The sequence below is a fragment of the Maylandia zebra genome, linkage group LG9, assembly GCF_041146795.1.
Source record: "Maylandia zebra isolate NMK-2024a linkage group LG9, Mzebra_GT3a, whole genome shotgun sequence".
Lineage (NCBI taxonomy): Eukaryota > Metazoa > Chordata > Actinopteri > Cichliformes > Cichlidae > Maylandia > Maylandia zebra.
The window spans coordinates 23,210,287-23,224,615 of record NC_135175.1 but is presented as its reverse complement, the minus strand read 5'-3'; the positions used below and the strand labels follow the sequence as shown (position 1 = coordinate 23,224,615).

At 41.9% G+C, this 14,329-nt stretch overlaps 1 long non-coding RNA gene across 1 annotated transcript in view; it reads left to right on the top strand.

The window, feature by feature from the left end:
• The window catches only part of LOC143420514 (uncharacterized), a 28,180-nt gene extending 14,324 nt beyond the window's left edge, over window positions 1-13,856 (top strand). The window contains exon 3 of the long non-coding RNA XR_013100345.1: window positions 12,555-13,856. This is a non-coding gene — a long non-coding RNA (uncharacterized LOC143420514). The remainder of the gene's footprint in view (window positions 1-12,554) is intronic.
• Window positions 13,857-14,329: the final 473 nt, after the last annotated feature.

Below are 14,329 nucleotides of genomic sequence, written 5' to 3'. Positions count from 1 at the left end.
GCATTGGGAATTTTAATCTTGACTTTTAATAAGCTTTTGACCTTCTTGCGTCTGCAGCCTATAATTAGAAATTCTGGCTGGGCCGGATTGACAGAATGCTGTGTCTTAGGGGAGGTAAAACCTTGAGTGACTGCGGTCAGCAGACCTTCTAAATCATTTGGCTGCATGGGAAATATTTAATCTAACAAATTGGTTTCTGTTTCCTCTCTCTTTTTTTTCATTCTTTCATGCAGTAGGTATTCTGAATATGAGGGTGATGTCATCGTCTCATCCTCTTAAGAGTGACTGTGGACCATATATTCTGTGGGGGAGACAGAGAATCAGGACCTAATGGTCTCTCCTCCTCCAGCCAAATCTAATTGTGCCCTTATCTTCTCCATGTTTAACTGCCCCATTGAGCTGTGTGGACTTTTAACTGTTGACTTGCCCGTGTGTGTTTTTGCATATGTGAGGTGATATTTCAAACTGAGCTGCAGCAAATCTTGCCGTTTCTTACGCTGACGGCGTGCCGGTAACCTGGTTTTAACCTCATCACACCAAAAAAAAAGAACAGTTGGGGTTTTCTTGTATCTGAGTAAAAAGAGATGAACTCTCTTCTTGTTTTGGGCCTGTGCATCTATCAGGTGGCACTAAATTTAGTGGCTGGCATTTATTTACCTTATGTCCTTGCTGGTGTGTCCTTGCTAAATGAAGGCGAACGGGACTGTCACCGTGCAGAGGACACCAATGCCCAGCCCCTTGGGAGTTGATGGATAACACGGTGTGCGTGAATACAAACAAGAATACACGTGTATGCATGCAGACACGCTTGCACGCGGACCAAAAACAAAAACCTACAGACTGTAATCCACTTAGATCTCAGGGTACAGGAAGCTGGGCGCATGATCAGCCATCACAACGGGCCTCTGTGCCTCCAGTCATACAGGTATTTGAGTTTGCACCCTGTGAAGGTATTCCGTGTGGCATAGTGGTATTTGCACCTCTGCTGTTTCAGTGTGTTAGTGTTGAGCGTTACACAGTCGTATGGATCAGTGCCTCTGTATGGATCCCCTGGAGCAGCCTCTTGTTCCTTTAACATTCCAGGTACATCCACACCAGCTCCTTCCTGTCGCTCCCCTTGTGTGGCGCTGATTGACAAGCGTCCGCTTCTCTCAGGCGCATAATCAATCTGCTAATTGGTGTCGGAGGGTCGGTTGCTGTTGAAGCGTCCCCTGCTCTTTCTTTAGCTAATTTATCTTTGTCACCACCAGACTAGCAAGGTACATTAGTTGGGGAAGTTCAGTCTCTGCAGAGCCTCGTCTCTCTCTCTCTCTTGCACGCAGTATTCTCCTGCACCTTTTCTCTCTCTCTCTCTCTCTTTTTTTTTTACTGCAATACATCACACAAAAGAGTGAGGGTAAATGTTAGCCTTGTACTGTTTCCATTGGTAACCACGGCTCAGGCGGTAGAAAGGGAGAGCAGGTCAGTCTCTCTATCCAAGGTAATTGCCGAAAACAATGTGCTTTATCATAATTCGCTACAGCAAATAAATCACTGAGGTGGAAAGAGTTGGAAAGAGTTGTAATTAGCGAAGGTGCTTTTCAAAGATTCTGAATACAGCCTGATCATCTTCTTTAAGAAAAAAAAATGCTACAACTGCATATTGGGTGGGGGGATGAGCAGCATTAAACGCATGCGATTACTGATAGGAGCACAACAGAAGCTTGTATACTTGCAGAGAGCTGACTGAGCCCTTGAAGCAGCACTTCACAGCTGATTGATTTACAGGCCGTCTCTACCCAGGGTGCCAATCAAGCCCTGATTAGACACCAGTGACTCGTTGATGACAGTTCAGACGGCTGCAGCCGTGTCCGTGGTCTCACCGAGCACGAAAGATTGATTGCACGAGGCCGCCTTAACCCACATTAATGTCTGCAAATGAGATAACGCACATTAAGTTTGATTCTTTTCTTGCTTTACCAGTTTAAAGTCACTGCAGCGTGACAGTGGGGAGAGCAAAATCAAAGGCATATCCTCACTCCCAAAGTTGTGGATTAGGCCCCCAGTGCCCCCTATTGGCCCCCAAATCATCTGTTGATCCTCTCCCGCACTGATCCTCCAAAAGACTTTATTTTGAAAAAATCTGAATTAAATGCAAAAAAACCCTAAAATACACACATACTTACACATATATGTATCACTCTATCTATATAGATATGTGTAGAGATAGATCTATGGCAAAATGAAACAATCTAAGTGTATTCTTAGTTTCTTTCCCTCCTTTAGTGTCTCTTTTGCTTGCTTCCTCTTCTTTGTCCTTTTTTTCTGACGTGGTGATTTATAGGAACAGAAGTGAAGTAAGGTGCTCTGATGGGAGGAAATTATGGCGAGCAGCAGGGGAGAAGTCTATATTCTAGCCCTGCCAGCTACCTTCCTTGCTCTCAATACAAGAGCAGCGGCTGCACACTGATCATACCCTCATTAAAGTTGTTCACTTTCTCCTTTTTCACTCTTTTATTTTTTCTTTGATGCACTCACTGCTCTTTAAGTGCTTTGAACGCTGCGGCTGTCACCTCAGTAAAAGTCTGTTAACTACCACCTTTTCAATAATGGCAGGACTATCAGAAGATGATTTTATGCAAACTTCTCCAGAGATCGATCCACCTCCATTACCTCCACTTTTATTCACTTGCTACTGTTATATTAGCACCTTAAGTGTCTTTTCAATGCAAAATAAGGCTCTTAACACAGCTCAGGGATCAGAACAGAGCTGATCTTGACATTATTATTATTCACAGCAGCGAAAGTCTTTGGACTACACTTTTTTGTCCATTTGTGGTTTAATTTAGTCATTTTTTGACTTTCGTTACTCAAGTCAAATGAATTTTAAACTTTTGAAAAAATAAAATCGCTCCCAATCATCCAGTCATTAACACTAAATTCTTGGACTCCACGTGACTGTGATTATATACATTGATGCAATAAGATGCTATTTTTTGATTTATGGTTTTTACAGCCAAAGCTTAAGGTGGAGGACGATCTGGTGCGTCTTGTTTCACGTGAGCTGACATATACTCGAGGTTGCTGTCAGTGTTGTGGGGCCGAATAACTTCAAGACACCTCTGCTCTACCTATCTGCAGCCTGGCTGCCGTGCGTCACACTAAACATTGTTTCAAGCCTGACCCAGACAGAGCCAGACAAACAGACTGACAGGGATCCGTGGACACAGATCTGCTTTTCTTGAGGTTTCTGGATATTCTCGACCCTCTGCAGAATCAAATATAGATTGTGACCTAAAAAATTGCTTTAACGTCGCTCTGAGCGCCTACTGCCGGCCCGTTTGGACTAAAGCGTTCCTCTCCGTCTTTCTGTATTTAAAGAAAAAGCATTTAGGCTGTGAATTCAACACATTTTTGAGTGCTGAGCCCAGTCTGGTTGGCAACTTACTTGACAATGTAGCAAGTGGGTGAGTTTTTGCACAGTGTCCTGTCAGTTTTCAGGGAACTACGCAAGCAGGGGAAGTGGTGAAGTCTCACACTGTCCCCGACCTTCCCGAAAACTCCAGCGGTGGAATCCGGCCTCTGATAGTTTGGTGAGATTATAGTGGAACAGAAGAGGGTCTAGCCTTAACAGAAACATTTGGAAAGTGTCATAACAGCAATGAATCCATGTAGCTACTGAGACACACAAAAATCCTGTAATATTGTAGTAATGTGGAATTTCCTTATAAGAAATGGTGTGAGCTGGGGTTATTTGAGTAACAAAAGGTGGGAAAACACCTTTCCTGCAAGAACAAAGCATAAACATTCATTTGAGCAGCGCTAAACAATAATCAATTTGTGCTACTATTAACTAATAAGAGCCTTGAGCAAGATAATCTCTGTGAGATTGGCTGTACTGCATAGTGCAGCCGTCACCTCCAGTGCGAGCAAGTCCGTTTCCTGTTCTTTTGATCTGCAGGGAGAACACGTCTTCACAAAGCTGAAAGACGGCGTACGATATGATATTATGTTCATATGTACACGGCACTACAGCAGCCTTCAGTACACCCCTCAAACACCTGCGCTGTCTGCTCTGTGATCCTCTCACCTGTGATCTAAGCCTTTTATAAACCTCTCCACCCTGCAGAAGCTGAAAGAACCATCAACCAGTAAACTCCTCCCTCTGCTCCTGACGGGGCAGCCATTCTCTGAGGCAATAAAGATAAAGGATGAGGAGTTTCCCACCTGCAGATAGGAAGTGGGGATAGCTTCGCTAACTGCCAAATATAAATATTTCTCGCACCTTGTTTCTCCCAGTTTGGAGTATAAACCAACATCCAGGGCAACTCCTGGCCTACAAACATGATCTGACCCCATGTGATAGCACAAAGAAATATGGTGTTTGAGTCTTGTTCAGACATGCCCATGCAGCCCCTTCTTCTGCATATAAGCCACCTGAAGTAATGTCGTTTGTCATTTGTACTTTTGAAATATGTTTAGTCCTTAGAGTTTTATTTGTTTTGGGAGGACATTATTAGGCCAAGCCTTTATACTAAGCTTAGCGCAAAAAGTAAGGAATTGTACTGAAGGGTAAAGAACCTACAATAATACAGAGAAAACAAAGACACCCCCAAGAATCATATCACCCCCTATGAACAAGCACTTTGGCGACAGTGGGAAGGAAAAAATCCCTTTTGACAGGAAAAAACCTCTGGCAGAAAGAGGTTAAGAAATGTGGGGGCATCTGCCACAACCGGTGAGGGGAAGAAGACAGGACAAAGACACACTAGAAACGTTGTTTATAAACACATAGTGAGCGAAAAAGGTGACTGAAGAAGAAGCAATGCATCATGGGACGCTGGCAGCAGCCTAGACCTATCTCAACATTACTAAGGGTTCAGGGTCACCTGATTCACCCCTAACTATATGCTTTGATTTCTAATTAGCGTGTACAAGTTTACACACTTTTGGACCTTGCCCCAAGTGGCCATTCTATGAACTGCACTTCATTTTTTGGCCTGATTTTACAGCCCCAGAGGTCGCCTCTTACTAAAAAGGGGAATATCACTTTAGAGCCTATTCATCTGTGATTTATGTGTTTTATTTTATTGTCAGTCAGTTAAATCTGTCTGTTACTGATCAGACATCAAAGGAGATTTAATGCAGGGCATGCCCCACATTTTCCCTCGGAGGACACAAACAGAAGCTTCTGCCTTCAAAGACAATTAACCCAGAGCTCCGACAAACACACCGGCTAAACAAATCATAAACATAGGTATGAGAGCTCAGTGACTGGTTGTTTGGCAGCATTTTATAAACGAGCCATAAAGGGATTTGGTCTTTCCTTCATTTATTGTACGTTTCTTGTAGATTTTCTGCTTGTAAAAAAAAACAGTGAATATGTCTGAAGGTGGAATTTGTTATTCAAGGGGTGAAAACGTGAGTGGCAGAGGTCATCGCCAAGGTGTAAGCAAGCGGCGCAGCGCAGTCCGTATGCTAATCAGACTCCGCAGTCATTTTCCCATCAACGCTGATGCCCTGCTTGCTCTCTCTACTCACCTGAGTTCCCTTAGACCTTAAACTCCCAACCTGCCTCTCTTCCATACTGCGTTGACACAGGCGGGCTGCTCCGTCACTCACTCGCCTCATTAACTCCTGCAGGGATGTTATTCCCGCTGCTACAGCCGTGCATGCATGTGCCCATATGCACTCTTGCATACATTCACTGAGGCAAACTATCCCATTTGGAGGCAGTCGACTGTTTGCCGGTGTGCACATTTTGACATGTTTTGGTATTTTGCTGCTTGTCTAAATTACAACAGCTGCAGGAGTTACCGTTACCCTCTGATCAGATCTATTGATTCTGGAGTGTGGTGACAGGATAGGTGCGTACATTCATCATTGACTGTTTGTATTAGAGCTTGATAGAAACATCAGATTATTTAAAAAAAACAAAAACAAAAGCAGTATTCTGTGCAGTCGTGTGAATCAATCCACTCCATGACTCAATAGCTTATAGAACCACCAAATACCTGTTTTTGCTATGACTTCATTAGTCACTCAGGACTAAGGACTTGCCACAGCATTTCAGTCAGTTTAAGGTCTGGTCTTTGGCTGGACCATTGCAACACCTGTATTTATTCATTTACTTATTTTCAGCCATTCTGGTGTAGATTAGCTGTTGTGCTTGAGATGACTGTCCACGTGAATGACACAGTATTGGCCAAGCATTAGCTGTTGGCCACATGGCCTCAGATTTGACTCTAGATTACTTTGGTATGCACATGAGGTCCTGTGGCTGCAAAACAAGCCCAATCATAACCTCTACGCCACTGTGCTTAATATCTGTTATGAGGTGTTCGTGCTGTTTGTCCCGGCAACCCTTCCAAACAAGCCATACTTGTTCATTTCTTTTTTTCTAATCATACGTTCATGAGCTTTAACATGCTAACTGGGGCCTATAGAGTCTGACATGTAGGCTCTTTTGCACTTTCTTCGAGGGTTGCACAGGGGGTTGAACCTTGGGGTGAATTTCCTGGGACCTCCACTCCAGGGAAGACTGTTGCACACAATGTTAACACACACCTGAATGCGCCAGACCAACAAAATGCCCCAAACTTCTGCTTTTATAGAGCTGTTCACAGTTGCTGATGATCAGTTAAGCACTTACGTTTGATTATCTGGCTGCTACTAATCCTCTTAATTCCCATGAAAGCAGTAATAGTATACTAGGTTTTTCACAGTGCTGCACAGAGTCTTATAAATACTTAGTCCTTCACATGACTTGAGGTACTGAAATATTTTGGTTTGATAAAAAATAATATTTAAATATTGATCACAATCTTAACAGTGAGTACCATGCCACTTAGCTACAGCTACGCCTACCAACTCTTGAGGTTAGTTTAGCTAATACTAGCTTAACCAAAATTGTTAGCATAAATTGTATACGGCAAATCGAAAATACCCATGGTGACATCGGCCGTGGGATTGTAGAATTTAGGCCATTGCCTTCTTGCTTTTGTGGACCCAGAAGTGACCATATTGAGATGAGAGGAGTGCTAAATTAGCAGGGTCCATTCACAGACTGAGATTGTTAAGTTAGCTTACAAATACAAAATAAGAATTTCAGACACCCAAACTGGCACAGACAAGAAGACAACAAGAAAAAATGGGGGAAAGTACAAAAGCAAAAGCAAAATGAGAACGAACCGTGGACAAGCACTGTCCACAGTAAACAGTTGTTTTAAAATGGAAAGTGATCAGGCCTTTGTAAAAGTAGTCGCCTGCATCGACTTTCAGAGTCCGTCAGGTTTCTAGGAGCAAAGCACTTAAGTGGCAGAACACTTCTTAAGTATAAATTGCTTTTGTATTTGATATTAATTAGCCAAATCAACCATATTTGAGCGGTAAATCAATAGACACAATATGTATGCCACAGAAAAAAAGAGGGTTTTCATTGCATCACTTCTGCCACCCACAAAAAAGCATTGATCATTACAGGAACTGCTGTAACTGACTCAGAATTTATTGCCCTTTTCACTTTGAATTCCCATCAGATATCCACCTGACAGAGATCTGCATCCATCCAAAGACACAATCCATAATAAGCTATGAGGCAATGTCACTTAAGTTCAGCTTCCTTGTTCCTTCCAGGCAATAACTTTGATGAGTGGCAGCAATTTCCTGGATTAGTAAAGTCTGAACAAACACACAAAGCGGGAAGGATATGGGCTACTTTAGGATGGATTTTGAGAAATCAAACTGGAACGCAAACTGTGTGCGGGCCAGCACCATTTCTATTTTAACAAAGCTACATATATTTGCAGCAAATGAACTTTAAAATGATTTAAAGGTAAAACTAAAATTGCAAGAATGCAGAAAGTGATGTTTAGAATTGAAAAAAATAAATACGGATTTCATATTTAACCAGGCAACAGAACAAATAAACATCGGGGCATGAGCGCGATGACACATTGTTTTGCAGATATCATCAAGGCAAATGAGAAAGAGCTGATTGAGGAGCAGCATATTTGCATAAGCAACTATGAGACGCAGGTGGTTAATGTGGTTGGCATGGGTAGTGTAGTAGCCTGCTAACTGGGCGTGACTGAAGCTTTGCTGCTGTTTGTTGTGCTCTTATTCTTTATTTTAGGCAGTGGAGAGTTATTAACACTTCTTTCTGGGGGGGTTTATTAGCCCGAGGTGTGATGGCACACACTTGAAGCGTTTAGGACTCATTAGAGAGATAAAATCAGTGTCCTCTCTTTAATGAAAGCAAATCCTGAAGCGTTCGTGTTGAAGCAGATTGCTCATCTCTAAGAAGTATATCTGTACCGCTGATACTCTCACATCAGTGTGATTAACTCTGGTGTTTCAGATGGTTACACGCAGTTTCACAACTTTATGTCCCCTGAGTCATTGAGTTTGTTTCGATTGAACTCGTTTCCTGCAGTCTTGTGGATGAACATATTGTGACTGATGTAAAATATTAACGCCGTGTATGAACTCACATGTTGCCGCTGATTCTTCCAGATTTGCGTTATAATTTAGTTGCTTTCACAGGTTTTGCAGAATGTAATTAATGTTTTTGTTTTTTTTAACATCTTAAAACTGAAAAAGATTTTAAAAAAATGACCCTACTGGCATCATTTTTTCCAGCTTCTTTTAAAAAGGCACCTATAAATTTCAGTTCACTTGTCATCAAACTGCTACCTAATCTATGACGACAGTAACGTTTTTGACTTTCTACAGTAAAAGAAGAAAGGCCATCGGAGTTATCACTTGGTTTAGGGTTTGTTTGTTTTTTAAACTTTGAACCTAAACACTGACTAAAAAGCAGGCAGACAGGCAAGCGGTGAGAACACAAGATGCTACAGAGTTGCAGTATGGGAAGGTCTGTATGCAGTGTGTTTTTGGAGTGTGACTCATGCTAAGAAAGATCACAATATTTCAACTTCTGCAGAAAAAAGGTTGCCGGTTCCAACTTAATGTGCAGATACCAGTGTTTTCAGCCTCAGCTTGTTGATGTGTACCTTTTATTTCTGCTCATTTTTATTGACACATTTATTACAAAGAAGTTAAATCAACTATTCACTCTGAAGAAGATAAATCTTTATTGTGTATTTTCTATATCTAAATTTCTCTATAATAACAACAAATCCAGCATTCTCAGAAATTCTGCATCTCTCAATCTGTAGGTGGTACACAAAGGTTTGGCTGCTCCCATGTCACAAGGAATCACCACATGATTAATTTGGTAAAGCTTTACAGCGGATGTCCTTAATGATGCAGTACCAAAGGGGAATTTGTGTCTCAGAATATGAACCCAGAGGTGGTTAGCTTAGCTTAGCCTAACTGGAACCGCTTTGTCTATGACAAATAAATAAAATATATTTAACTTTGCAGTTTTATTCATGTCATTTCTTCTGCAGCTGAGAGTTTTCCTCTGAATCAATACTAAGCAGACTCAGAGGCTGAGATGGAGGAACAAAGCAGTGACACATTCATCCAGACTGCTGAAGTTCCTGTATGAGGTGATCAACTCTGAAATTCCAGGGAAAAAGGTTTGGCTTATTTTCACAAAAGCCCAAATATAATCTGACTGAACATGCAGACTGGAGGCTGCAGTCAGGATTTTCTCACACTGGTACATAGAGAGAGGTATCAAGAACACACCCGCGCATACAGCCTCTCACTTCATCCAACTTCTTGTATCATGCAGTATTCTCGTCTTTTTATTGTCTAATTTGCTGTGATTTAGGGTCTGTGTCCGCAGGCAGAGGTTTTTGCACAGGAAGTGATCAGCCTCACATCTATTTGTCACAAAATAGCCCAAACCTTTCTCCCCTGAGGAGAAACGCTGTCATCCCTGAGCTTCGCTGAGGTTTTTTATAAAACATAGATACAAAAACCCCACAGACTCTTATTCACTTAGATAATGTTTGAAATTTTAAAAGTCTTTTTCAGAACAAAACTGGAGTTTTGCACATTGTTTGCTCCTCATCGTCTTTTGAAAAGCAAGTAGATGCTCTTTCATCTATGCGTTTGCCACATCCCATTAAATGCTGCTGGTGTCTCAGTTGTGCACAAGGTGTCCTTTGGTGTCAGTACCTTGGCATACAGCCTGAGTGAAACTGGACATAATACAGATGTAACACAGACACATAAGTACTCTTTGAAAGCAAATATTTATCTTTAGATCTATTGAATTTTATTTATATAGCCCCAGTTATTGGTCAATAACATTTGTCTCGAGGCACTTTATATAAGAGGTAGCGACCTTACAATATTAATGTAGGACACAGGTTCATTGGACTCACTGGTGAAGTGAACGCAGGTCAGTTTCTGGAAACACACTGAGCCACTTGAATGTTTGTATATGAACTCATTTAAGTGAGGAAGAACTGATTTCAGGAAAATAGAGATGTTCAGATCGTAAACATTGTGAGGCTTTTGTTCATGTATTAGCTGTTTAGATGTTTTATCACACAAAAAACATTTACATTAGTCTAGAGATGAATGTCGTCATTATATTTTAGTAAATATATTCAGAGGTGAAGAAAATAAACTGCAGTGGTTAGCACATTTGCATTAGCCGGTTCGATTCCAATCAGAGACACAAATCTCCTTCGGAGGTTGCTGCAGCTGAAACTAGCTTTCCATGAGTCTGCTTGGTTTCCCCTCTTTTATTCTTTTTACAACATTTGTACCCCTTAAAGTGTAAACTCAGATATTTTCTGTAGAATGGAAGAAATCGGCCGCCTGTGCCGTCATGACATTGAAACCGGTTTGGAGAAGAAGTGAAGTAATATCGGCCGTGTATCACTTTTCTTTAGGACGTTAAAGACACGGCTAAGATTCCACAAAAACAGCAGCTTGTTTCGATGTAAATTCTTCACAACGCCTCATCAGAAACTCTCAGTACGGTTATGCATTAAAGTAAACAGACACATGTCAGTCCCTCTGAGCCGTTCCCTCTGTTATCACCGTTGCTTAAGACCGAGATGGTGTTGCAGCGCACGGTGGCCAGCGCTGACTCACCTGGTGGAATAACACACAAACACCAGCCCCCCGTTCTCCACTCACTCAACTCCTTCCCCTCCCACTGAGTTCACCCTGCCCTGCAGTTCAAAGAGGTTCTGCCTGTCTAGCCTTGGCGTTTAATGTTTAAGTATTGGGAGCGGCAGGAGAGTGCAAATAAAATGCCTTTACAGACTCCGGGGCACGCTGAGGGTTGTGATTCTAGATACTGTATTGTGAAATTTCCATTGTACTTGACAGATTAGCTCCAAGTCACCTGATTCTGTTCAGCCGAATTCTGACTCTTTACCTCTGCTTAATGCTTGATGCGTGCGGCTTAGATAAACCATTTAGAGGAAGATTATTCAAACTTTGTGGCTCTAACAAAAGAGTACACATGCTCATAGGATAGATGGCAACGTGTCCGTGCTATAAACTGTTTGCCAAAAGTTCAAAACAGGATAAAGGGTTGAATGCGGACTCCACCTGCGAGGAGAAACCACAAAGAGTTGCGGTGGGGCTGTCTTTCTGTTGGCCTGGGAGAAAGGAAACCCTATTTGCAGCAACGGAAAACAAGACAGAAAGCCTGACACTGCTTATATGTTTGTGCGTGATTATTCTCTAGTCCTAATCCGTCTAACAATGTTACAAAACATTCAGACAGGAGGAGGCTTTAAAGCAGTAATTGGGGGGACTTACACTGGTTAAACTCCACTCAACCACTTCTAGTTGCATCTCGCTTGTGCTTGATCGAGACGGTGGCAGATGAAATCAAATGTGGGTGTGGATTTAGTCTGATTCTAAGCACATCTTTTTGATTCCTTTGAATGTCAGACACAAGAGGGAGCCTTCTAAAGAAAGGCAGCGCAACGCAGCAGATGAGGACGATGCGATGGACCAGGTAGAGGGTTCCATAAGTGCGTTTGCACATTTTGGACGGTAAAGTGTTAGATGGGACACACAACGAACCAGAAACTGATGACTCATCGGCCGTTTTTCACGCCTCATACTGGATTAGCCATCACATGCAACAGGCTTCTTAATAATTGTGTAATGCCCTCAATCCCTCCAGAATTATTTCAGAGAGCTGGCCTTTGCTTTTCTGCACCACCCTCATATGCAAATCCACTGTAAATAAAAGAGTAACATAATGTGACATAATGGCACAAATCTGGGATCTTAGAAGGTGTTTGTTTTAAGACGTCTGATCAAGGCAAATGCTCAAATAAAAGTTCACACGCCAAATAGATGCAGATACTTTAATTGTCTAAACTGTGTGCAGTGATTTACTTTGCCTTTAGTTGCAAACTCCACCCATCTGGCACCGAATTAGGCCAAAACCAAACAATGAAGTGTAATGTTTGCAAATACTATTTGCCCCAGGTCTGACTGAGAGATGCTTGGTTTCCTCTGCGGTAGAAACTCAAGTTCAATCCCAACAGCAAACCTTGGTTTTTAGAAAGCACAATTCATTTTCATTCAACATCTTTTTTTTCTTTTGTTAGTTTATAGGTTGTTGCTTTAATAATTGTGTTAGTGTGAGCATTAATATAAGTATTATTACTCTTTTTCAGGAGGACTGAGACCTCTGAGGACTCTTTCTACCTCTGCTTCACCTCCCTGTGGGTTTGAGGCGTTTGTGTGGCATGCCAGGTTTTATCCCAGAGCTGTGACACCTGACCTGGGGCTAAACAGTGCCTCTGGTGTCCCTCAGGGCACCACAAGTGCTGTCAGCTTTGTGTTTGAATACATCTGCAGACGTCGGCGCTGAAATGTGACTAAGGAAGACATCTTAAGAATCTCAATCTATGCAGCAAAAACTGAGTGGTGGTAGTGATTTGCAGACTGAAAGCTGGTAGTGGAGTATCTTACTCTGGGTTATACAGCAGTGTGCCAACCATCTTTTGGCTAAGAGCTGATGATCGTGGTCTCAGTGACCAGCAGTTGGTCTCACCTGCCCAAGCTGCTTTGCCACAAGCCTGGCACTGACTAAACAACACCAGACTGGAGGTCAGCCAGAGCGAGGTCTAATGAGAGAGAAGCCACACCAAAGACTGGCATATCTGTCCTCACTTCAGAGCACCTGTGCCACAGTGTCTGTGTGATGAGAGCCAAAGTTGCCTCAGAACAGCCCGTCTTCCTCTAATTACTCGTTGTTATCACACAAATAATTGTCCTTCCTGAATTATTTTAGATGTCTGTTTTGTCTGGACCTTGAATTTGAATACAGTGGTGTCTCATGGTACAATACAGCCTTAATCAACAACAGTAAAATATTTCTTCATTGGCCTTTAATTATAGGAATGAGACTATGAGAATGTTGAGTTGGTGATTGAAATAAAATCTATTTTAATACTCGAGAAAAGTCATAATTTCTTTCCTTTCGGAAAGTTAGTTTTTCAAAACTATGAATCTGTGAGTAAAGTAGGTTTTGACTGTGTAGGAGAGAATATTGTTGCTACCCACTATCAGTATATTTTACGCACTAAATAGGTTCTTCCCCATAAAAAGTGGCTTTTTAAAACTTTTTTTAACGCTTTCTAAAGCCTCGTCTACTATTGTGCTGTAAGTCTGTCCCGCTCCCATCCTCATTTTTAAGGACTCTGCTTCATTTTCTGAATCTGAGTTCCAGAAACCTGCGTGAAAATAAGATGAATGTGTTGAAAAATAGTCACATGGAATGATATTTTGGAGAATAAAATGCATTTTTACGCATAAACTAAAGTAGGAAACAAGAGCGCGCAGAGGGCACTGATGTTACTCCAACTTTTGCTTTTTAGATCTGATGAAATCTCCATAATATTAGTCCAAAAAGTACATTACAGCACCATGTTTTGTCAGATTTATTGTGCCTTTGAACCATCAATAAGTTAAGAAGTGACCTTAGAGCAAATTTCGTGCGTACATTCGCGTTGGCACGCTGTTGTTGTTGAAAGGGACGCGAAGTTAGAGGCAAATTTCAATCTAATCTAATCTAATGAAATCTCTTATCTCACTGCACTGTAAGCAAACTATTCCATACTATTCGTGCGTTTATTCTGGTGGATATGGGGTGTCACAGCCAACTCATGCAGCCTTTGCGCACTGCACGTCCATGAGCAGTTTTATTCTCCTGGGAAACGCATTCTGCGCTCAAAGTTGTCCCACACAAATCAATTCACCAAACTACACTGCTTCAGATTTGAGAACCACTGTTCAAGTTCCCCTGTCTGTGCTTCACTTACTGTGAAACACTGGAAAACGGGAGGGTGGAAAAAAAAGACAGTTTATAATTGATGTTTTCCCATGGAGCAGCCCCTCCTCCTCGAAACAGAGGCTAACCCTCAGGTGGAAGAAATCTTTTAAGATT